Genomic DNA, 9,833 nt, shown 5'->3' with positions numbered 1-9,833 from the left:
CCACGAAGTCTCCAAGTAACTTTGAGGACAAATTTATCACATCAATTCGTCTGATGGGAAGAGTTAGCCCCCCTAGCATATTTTCTTGAGCTTCAGATGGTTGACCTTCCTTTTTCTTCAACTTTGGAACATAAAGAGCACGGGAGTTGTCTTCTTCTTCTTCAAAGACACGGTGTTCCCTTTATTGGGACTGGAGTGTGACACCTCAGCACCAACTTCAACTTTTCCAATAGTCTCATCAGCTCTTTCAGTTGCGATCTTATCACTCTTGGCCGTTGCGATGTCATACACTTTTACTTCTCTCACCATGTAGTTCTTCAAGTAGAACTTCGCATCGACGAAGTGTGACTCTGCTTCAGTAAATGGCTTATCATCAGCAACTATCTTCTTTTCGACACTGCCTTCGAGATACTTCAAACACTGATAGTAGGAGGATGAGAAAAATTTGTTCTCGTGTATCCATGGCCTGCCAAGCAACATATTATACGAAGTCTTTGCGTCGATGACATGCATCCATGCACTTGATCGCAAATCTTCGATGGTGATATCTACTTTGACAGCACCTATGGCTCGTTGCCCCTGTTATATCCTGTAATTTTGCACATTCGGATAAATTGAAATAAGCGTGACTAATAACAGACAAGGCAACATTTTGGTCTTACTTAATATTTATGTTGTTATGAAAAATATTGATGCGGAAATATGGAGGAAGGCCAGGGGCAAAATTGGGAATATGAAAATTGGGTTCATGAATGACAAATATTCACCATAAGTAATTGGGCTAGCAAAAAAAAAAAAAAAAAAAAAGAGGCCCAAGGTGTGTGTGTGGCCGGCCATAGAAGGGAAAAAGGGGCCCAAGCCCATGTGCTAAATTTAATTGATCAAATAAATATATAAAGAGGGCCACCATTTGTCTTCATCTAGAATCTTCAAGAGAAAGAAGACTTGAGAGCACAAAGAGAAGGGCCATTCGGCCAACACAAGGAAAAAAAAAAGAAATTTTTTTTAGCTCATCAATCCTTGATCCAAAAACTATAATTTTCTAGTATTCCTACTAAGCTCAAGACCCTCTTCAACGTGGTATAATTTTTTAGGCAAGAAAGTACTTTTGTTGGCAAGTGGAAATTCTTGAAAAAGGTAAAGATTCTACTCTTTTTGTCTTGGAAGAATTATATATATATATATATATATATATATATATATATATATATATATATATATATATATATATATATATATATATATATTGTAGTATATGGAAATGAATGTAAAGTATGAAATTTGTGTGTTGTGGGTGTGTGGGTGTGTGGCCGTGTGTGGGTATAGTGAAGGGGGGAAGAATGAAATTTATTTAGTATGTTAAATTATGTTGTTGTGGCCTTGTGATGTAAATGGAAGAATAGTAGTTCAAGTTGGCATGAAAATTGGTTGTTAAGTTGTTGTAGGAAATTATGTGATTTTATTATAGTTTTATGTAATTATGGGAATGGAGTTGTTAAGGTGCAAATTGTTGTTGTTGTTGATGAAATTGGAAGATAAAAATGTGTTGTGAATGTTTGTGTCGAAGATTGGAGGTTTCGGGTGAAGTATGGTTTTTGGTGGGATTGTTGTATATTTTGTAGAATTGTATGAAATGCTTTTGAATTGTATTTGAATGATCTTGAATTAGTAGTGAATATGTAAGTGTCGATCTTGGCTTGAATGTACGAAGTTAAATTAAATAGTGATGAATTATGTTGAAAGGAAGGTTACTAATGTTAAGAATGTGTTTTGAAATGGTTATTGATGTTATTGGTATGGTTGTTGGTATTGTTGGTATGGTTGTTGATGAATTTGGCCGAGTTAAATTCTCGGGGATGTTGAATTTACAGGGGAGATGCTGTCGAAATTTCTGTAGGCAAGTACTAGTTAGAATTGAATTTCTAAGTACTTGTAGCTAATATTTGGTAATTGATAATATTATTGTAGATATTGGAGAACCCGAGACTTGATTCGGGATTTGACTAGCGAGCGATCGAGGTATGTAAAGCTTACCTTTCCTTCTTTTGGCATGATCTCTTTGAAATGGACAAAAAGGTATATGTATGCTTATAAAGAAAATCCCATTCTTAGAGCCACTAGGTTGGCCAACATCTTCGACTTCCATTCTATAATTTTGAAGATCCTAGTCGTTATGTTTCCGAATGTTGTTCGAATGATAACCGAGATGACTAAAGTCTTTGATGAATGCTTCGATATGAAAATATGGTCTTAAAGTCCCCATTTGATTTGATCCATAATGTTATCCGCAAGTTTCCTAATATGAGAATGTGATCCATAATGATGTTTGAAAGTCTTCTAATATGAACGATACTCGAATTTCCAAGTATGACTTATGAAATATTGTCAGAAGGTTCCGTACTACGAAAGTTCGTAACTCTCTCATACTAATTCCGATTGACCCGAAACTGATTTCTGAGCCCTCGGATGTCGTGAATATATTTGTCCATCGAGTCTTGGAATTTATTTATTCAGTTACATGCATATAGTTTTAATACGTATCTATGACTTTTGAAGCTCTATTGGAGATATTTCCGAGTTGTCCACGATTTTTGTTCACATTCGATATGAGTACGCTCGACATAATGGAGCTTATTATATGAATGAATAACAAGATAAGCATAAAGAATTTTGTTCCTAAAGAGTTTCGTAAGTCTGGATATCCCTAACTTCCGTAAGTGATCTTGGATTTGCTTTGAATGTCCGTAAAAGTTCTGTGATAAAATTAAAAAAAAAAAAAGGAAAAGAATGTCCGTAACTTTCACATACTAACTCCGATGGGTTCAGAACGTGTTTATGATCTTCAAATGTCGGTAAATGTATGTATCTGTCGAGTCTGGATATGTGTGCATATGGTTTCTCACTGCTCTATTCGTGCAAGCCTCAATATGTTATTCACTGCGCCCGGGCCAGGTTCTGTTATGTTATCGTGCATCTTCCTCTTCATTGTTCACCGCGTCCCTCTCCCTTGCGGCCGGGTTCTGTTATATGTATGCTTGTATATGATGATATGGGGATGGCGGCCAGGATGGCACATGATGATTCTGTTCACCGCGTTCCGCAATAGAGGGTCGGGATCTGTTATCTGCATATACGGTACATGATTCTGACATGCATTGATTACTCTGTCCACCGCGTCCCTCACTAAAGGGTCGGGATCTGTTACATGCATATATGGTATCCGATTTTGGCATCTAATGACTCTGTCCACCGCGTCCCTTACCAGAGGGCCGGGATCTGTTACATGATTCTATCCACCGCGTCCCTTACTAGGAGGGCTGGGATCTGTTACATGATTCTATCCACCGCGTCCCTTACCAGGAGGGCTGGGATCTGTTATATGTGTATATACGATATATGATTCTGATATGTTTGGTTTGTGTTCGGAAAGTAAGTATTTTGGCATTCTGTATCCTCTGTACTTCTCCTGACATACGATATCAGCATACATGATCTGTGTCTGGAAAGCAACTATTCTGACGCTCCGGATCCGTACTTTTTCTGACATAAGACCTCGGCATATACGATCCGCGTGTGGAAAACAATCATTCTGATATTCTGAGTCTACACTTTTCTGACATATGATATCTGCATATATGATTTGTGACTGGGTAAAACAGCGCTTTGGTAATCTGGGTAATGTACTTAATTTTGTACCGTTGTTCCGGTTATGGTCCTGTTTTCTGTACTTCATGCTTTACATACTCAGTACATATTTCGTACTGATCCCCTTTCGTCGGGGGCTGCGTTTCATGCCCGCAGGTACAGACACTTATTGTGGTGATCCGCCAGTCTAGGGTGCCGTTCTGCTACTTGGAGTGCTCCTTTGATCCGGAGCCCACATTTTTGGTACAGATCTTTCCGTTGTACATATTTATGTGTATGTGACTAGTCAGGGGTACGACGGGGCCCTGTCCCGTCATATGTTTCTGTTATGGTTTGTAGAGGCCTGTAGACATGTATGTGGGTCGTGGGTCGCATTAGATCTGTGATGTATGTATGGTTTGCGTCCAGTTTTCTTATATACTACAATAACCTGATTTATTTAGGTGTTATAATGTAATCGACGACCTAAGTGATATGTATATGGTTTTGTATGCACGAAACCCTTAATATGTAAACGCAAGTAAAATCTGGTTATTAGGTATGTACAGGTGTCCATCTCGGGCACCAGTCGCGGCCCACGGGGTTGGGTTGTGACAGCCCCCCTTGATTGAATCCTTGTATCATCAAGTGGCTTTCAGAAAGTTCTTCAGTTGTGATGCCAAGTTCCTTCATTGTACGAATAGGAAGAATGTTAACTCCAGATCCATCATCTATCAATATTCTGTTTATCCTCTTCTCGAGGGCATAAGCCACCATGTACAATGGACGATTATGTAGTGTTTCACCAAGTAGAAGATCGTCATCTGTGAATGTGATTCTTGTATCACATGTGTGTACCTCTTTCGAAGAAGATTCAACAAGCTTTTCAGATGATGACAGAGACAATATTGATAGGTTTTCATCATTTGCTTCCTCTTTATCAGTATTGAAGCATGATGCCTTAATGTTGTCTCGAGCAGTCTTATTGTGGAACCAGCTTGGTAGGAATTCCCCCAAAGTCAGAGGACATCGTGGTTCTTGGTAGTAGTTGTCTTCCACTTTTGCTTTCCTCAGACGATCAACTGATTTATGCTTCCTTGGTCTTCTAACGATCCTTTTCCTTGTTGGTTGTTTAGATGATTCTTTTCTTGGACTTGTTTTTACAGCGTCTCCGCCTAGTCACCAGAATCCAACCTTCATCATTGGCTTCATCAACTTGGGTTCTATCTTCCTCCAATGGTCCTCCCTCATGTTCTTCAAAACTGTATATCTAGACCGGATCGAAAGAGCCAAAGGTGATCGAGACTTGATTCGAACTTGCCTTCTCATTATCAAGCAAAATCTTGTTTTCATTAGCCAACTGCATAACTTTGTCCTTGAAGACAAAGCACTTTTCAAGAGGGTGACCCACAAGTCGATGATACTTGCAATAATTCGGGTCGTTTATTCTTCCAGCTTTATTGGGCCGCTTCATCTTTGGTAACTCAATGAGCTTCAGCTCAAGTAGTTCATCAAAAATTTCAGGGACATCAGAATCCAGGAAGGGGTATTCTCTTTCTTGCATCTCCTTCAAGGTAGACTTTCGGCTTTTGTTGTCTTGGAAGGAAGTTGCTTTCATACTCTGCTTCTTGCTCACCTTCGTAGTAAACTTTACAGGCGAGGCGTTGACATTCATGGATTCTTTATTATCACTCTTGGGGACGAACTTTCTCCATTTCTTGGGTTCCTGCTTGTCCTTTCCTTTGCGAGGGTCGTAGACAGGCATTACTTCATTCCCAGTGGAAGACATGCTCAATTCCATGTCATGAGCACGAGTAGCTAGTTCTTCCAAAGACCTTGTCTTAATTCCTTGCAATATGTAGTGAAGCCCCCAATGCATTCTTTGGATACACATCTCTATCGCAGAAGCTTCGCTGAGCCTATCTTTGCAGTTTAGACTCGCATTTCTCCATCGGTTGATGAAATCGATAACTGGTTCGCCCTTCCTTTGGTGAGTGCTTGTAAGCTCGACCATGCTCACGGTACGCCTTGTGCTATAAAAGCGATTAAGGAACTCCTTCTCTAGTTGCTCCCAACTATCGATAGAATTAGGCTCGAGATCAGTGTACCGGTCAAAGGCATTCCCCTTGAGAGAGCGGACGAACTGCTTGACAAGATAGTCTCCATAAGTCCCAGCGTTGTTACATGTTTCAAAAAAATGTGCAACATGTTGCTTTGGATTTCCCTTGCCTTCAAATTGTTGAAATTTGGGAGGTTGATAACCGGCGGGCATCTTGAAGCTATCAATTCTTATAGTGTACGGCTTTCCGTAAGTAAACGAAGACTTGGCAGCAACTTCGTACTTATCCTTGATAGTCCCTTCGATGAACTCCTTTAGTCGGTTAAGAGGAATCATCCCTTCAGAAGAAACAGGAATTTCCTTGGTAGGTGGTACTTGTTTTGCACGAGGTTCAGTCTCTTGTACTTCTGGACCCTTCCCAAGTGCGTGGCTGGATTCTCCTTCCATTAATCCATCCATCTTGTCCATCAACTTCTCAATCCGAGCGTCTTGATTTTGCACATGCTTGGCCAAGCCATCAATCACCTTTGCCAAATTTGCCAGTGTCTCCTCCATTGACGAAGCGTTAGTTACCATTGCTTGCATGATTGTTGGGGATGTTGGAGAATAGCATGGATTATCGCATAAGTTGATCTTTGACTGGCCTACTTCATGTGGTGTGAGTGTGAGAGGATCCGTCACTTGAAGTATCATCATCTTCCTTCATAGCAGAGTTCTTGGATCCAAAGAGATCAAGTAGGGCTAGAGTCTTCTTAATCTTTTCAGCAATGCTGCTTCCTTCCTCCGATGCATCAGTAGAGGATCTCGCTCCTTTTGGAGATGAAGATCCAAAAACAGGATTTGTTACGAATGAGACTTAGAGTGCTTTTGTCCCAACATGCTTGCTTTGCTCCTCGTAACTGGTCCAGTGCTACCAAAGGTAATGTCGAGGATGTTTTCCACATCAGCAGAGAACTTAGAGCTAGCAACCTTGGAGGAAACTGATTTGGAGTTGATCTTCTCTGAAGTCATCTCGATGTTGTTAAACTTTGATGATTGAAAAGTTGAGATGAGAGGTAGAGATTTTCCCACTGAGCGTGCCAGAATTTGTAGACAATAAAATTCGCGTCGAGAAAATAATAATCAAGACAGGAAAATATCGCAACAATCGTTGTATTTGATTTTAGAATATGAGTGTTACAATCTCTATGATTCCTCTGATTCGTCTTTTCAACAATAAATTTAAGGGCTTTTGAGCTTGATCTTGAATCTGCGTCTTGATCTCTAGAACTTCTAGAGAAATACTTGAATGCTTGAATGCTTTTAGCTTGTAGAGAAATCTGCAACGTTTGATCCACGAGCTCTCTCTTGCTTCTTGTTAGAACTTCTGTCCCTTTTATGAATTATGAGACCCCTATTTATAGTTGTAGGATGGAGGAGTTGTGATAAGGATAGACTTCTTTCGACCAATCAGATTTAAGCTGACATGTCGATATTTGATTGGCTGGAACATGTCACTTGTACACGTGGCACACCTTCATTGGTCTTTGATTTGATTGGGCATGCTGCATCATTTTGACACGTGGCATGATATTGGCTCCTTCGTTTGACTTGGCGTGCCACGTCATTTGACATGTGGCACCAATTCGGGCCTCTAGGATTAGATGACATCTTGGGCTTAGCAAAGTGGGATCATCATTTGTAGCCCAAATCAATGGACTAGCCCAACGAAATTGGGACCTTTAATTAAATCCGTATTTAATGGACTTAAATAATTGATCCAAATATACTAGCCAATAATATTTATTTGGACTAACATATCTTCGATTTAATATAATTTGAATTTCTTGTGAATTGAAAGTTAATAAAATTTCGTTATCCACAGCGACATAACTTACACTTAAACTTATATAATATATATAGATATATATATATATATATATATATATATATATATATATATATATATATATATATATATATATATATATATCACTAAAAGCCGTTTTAGAAAGTATTTTTGATTTTTTTGAATAATTCTTTTATTGTGTTTGCGATTCAAGAAGCTTGACTGGTTATTTGAATTTTTGGAGGGCACACCCATATTAATTGGTGCATATTTTTATTAGATTTGAAAAATGATTTGAAGTGAGTATTTAATACTATGGGTAAAATAGGAAAAAAGAAATTGTCTTCTCTTGATATGCTAAAAGTGACAAGTAAAATGAAAATTTATTTTTAGAATACTGAACAAGTAAAAGTGAACGGAGGGAGTACTTACTTATAAATATCAGAAAATAAGTAAGAAGTAAAAATCACTTGTTTTTCAATAAAGTATTTTTCAGGAAAACATTTTTAGTGAAAACATTTCTTTCATACCAAACACATCCCTAATTCCGTTTTCAACCCCTAATGGCCAGAGAATTACTTTTAACAAGGGATTCCATATTTTCATACATTCTTTGTGCGTGCATGAATTAGGTACTTTAGACTTTAGTGGCTATTTTTTTTTTCTTGGAGGTAATAATTGTGTTTGTTCAAAGGATTAGAAAATAAGCTGCGGAGTAGACAACCAATATCAAGTTATTGCAAGTTTCAAACCTGTGCTTCATGTTGTTTAGAATGTTCCTTTTGAAAATAAACGAGGTGGAATTTCCTTACTCAATTTGCCAAATTCTAGAACATTTGTTTGAGACTATTCTTTTAAACATGGATTGGTATGTTGTTTCATCTAGGTGTACGTAGTTTATTTTTAAATTTCCTCACATGTTATATGAGTCAAGTTAAGACAGATTCAAAATTTAAAATTTATAAGTTTCTATAACGATCTTAAGTTAATACTATAATAAACATTGAATTGGTAGTCAAATATTTAGAAAATTAATAAATTTCTTAATATAGAAAAGATATGGAAAAAATTATTAAGTTCGTGAATATTATAAAAACCGACAAAGTGTGACTTCTTTACTTAGTTCTCCCCAGAGTGTGACTTCTTTACTTAGTTCTTAAATATTATAAAAACCGACAAATTTCGTGAGCATAGCAATGGGCAAACGAAATGAATCCAAGAAGATAATTGAACATTTATATATTTATTTTGATTAACATATGTGATATCAGAGACAGATTTAGGATTCGAAATTTATTGTTTCTATATTAATCTCAAGTTACTACATAATAACTGAATTCACTGTCAAATATTTATAGATATTTATTTCCCTGTCCCAATTTACATGAGGGAGTTCAAAGTACGAGGGTCAAAGCAGTTTTGACCAAGGGCGGACCCATGTGTTAATTGTTGGTGCTCGAGCACCCATTAATCGTGACGGATACTCTATGTAGACATATAAAAAATATTGAAATTTTTGTATAAAATACTACTCTCTTTGTTTCAATTTATGTGAACCTATTTTCTTTTTAGTCCGTGCCAAAATAAATGACCTATTTCCTAATTTGGAAACAAATTCACTTTATAAAATCATTTACAGCCACACGAATATTCAAGATTTATTTTAAACCACAAGTTTCAAAAGTCTTTACTCTTTTTTAAATGTCGTGCCCAGTCAAATGGATTCACATAAATTGAAATAGAGGGAATAATAAATAGCACCAAAAAGCAATAAAAATTCTTGGTGCTCTGGTTAAAGAGTTGTAGGCTTTAAGCTAAGCCATGGAGAAGCCAAGTTCGAATCCTACTTAAAGCAATATATTTTTTTGTTGATTTTAAGGTGAGTACCCAGAACCATTGAATCCTGGTCCGCCAGTGGTTTTAACTCAATTTCAAGCATAGATTTTTTGAGTATTTTATAATAAAATTTACATATTTGGAAATTACATAAAAAATACTATAAGTCTACATATTTAGTACATTCACGATATATAAAAAGAGTTGAAAAAAATTATAATCAAAGAAAAAGTTATTTGACTCCCTAATGAGTAAAACCCTCGTATAAATTGAGACGGAAAAATTAGTAGATTTCTTAATATATATCTAAATGTGTGTGATATGTGCAAAAAATATTGAGTTTGCGGAAATATCTAACCGGGCTTCTAGATCCGCCCTATGTCCAACTATAAAATTCTCTGCATTCTGATGTTGCTGCAGACAAAATTAACTTTTTCATCGGCCATCTCAAGTTCACAGTCTTGCTATAAAAGTGATATCCAATTA

The 9,833-nt window shown here is 37.1% G+C and overlaps 1 long non-coding RNA gene across 1 annotated transcript; it reads left to right on the top strand.

The window, feature by feature from the left end:
• The first annotated feature begins 971 nt into the window (after nucleotides 1-971).
• Nucleotides 972-4,099, top strand: LOC132642419 (uncharacterized). Its single transcript, XR_009583145.1, has 3 exons — nucleotides 972-1,137; nucleotides 1,969-2,019; nucleotides 3,802-4,099. It is a non-coding gene; the product is annotated as an uncharacterized LOC132642419 (long non-coding RNA).
• Nucleotides 4,100-9,833: the final 5,734 nt, after the last annotated feature.

This window comes from Lycium barbarum, chromosome 5 (assembly GCF_019175385.1).
Source record: "Lycium barbarum isolate Lr01 chromosome 5, ASM1917538v2, whole genome shotgun sequence".
NCBI classification, from domain to species: domain Eukaryota; kingdom Viridiplantae; phylum Streptophyta; class Magnoliopsida; order Solanales; family Solanaceae; genus Lycium; species Lycium barbarum.
Note: the sequence above shows the minus strand (reverse complement) of the source record. Positions and strands in the feature narration are given on the sequence as shown.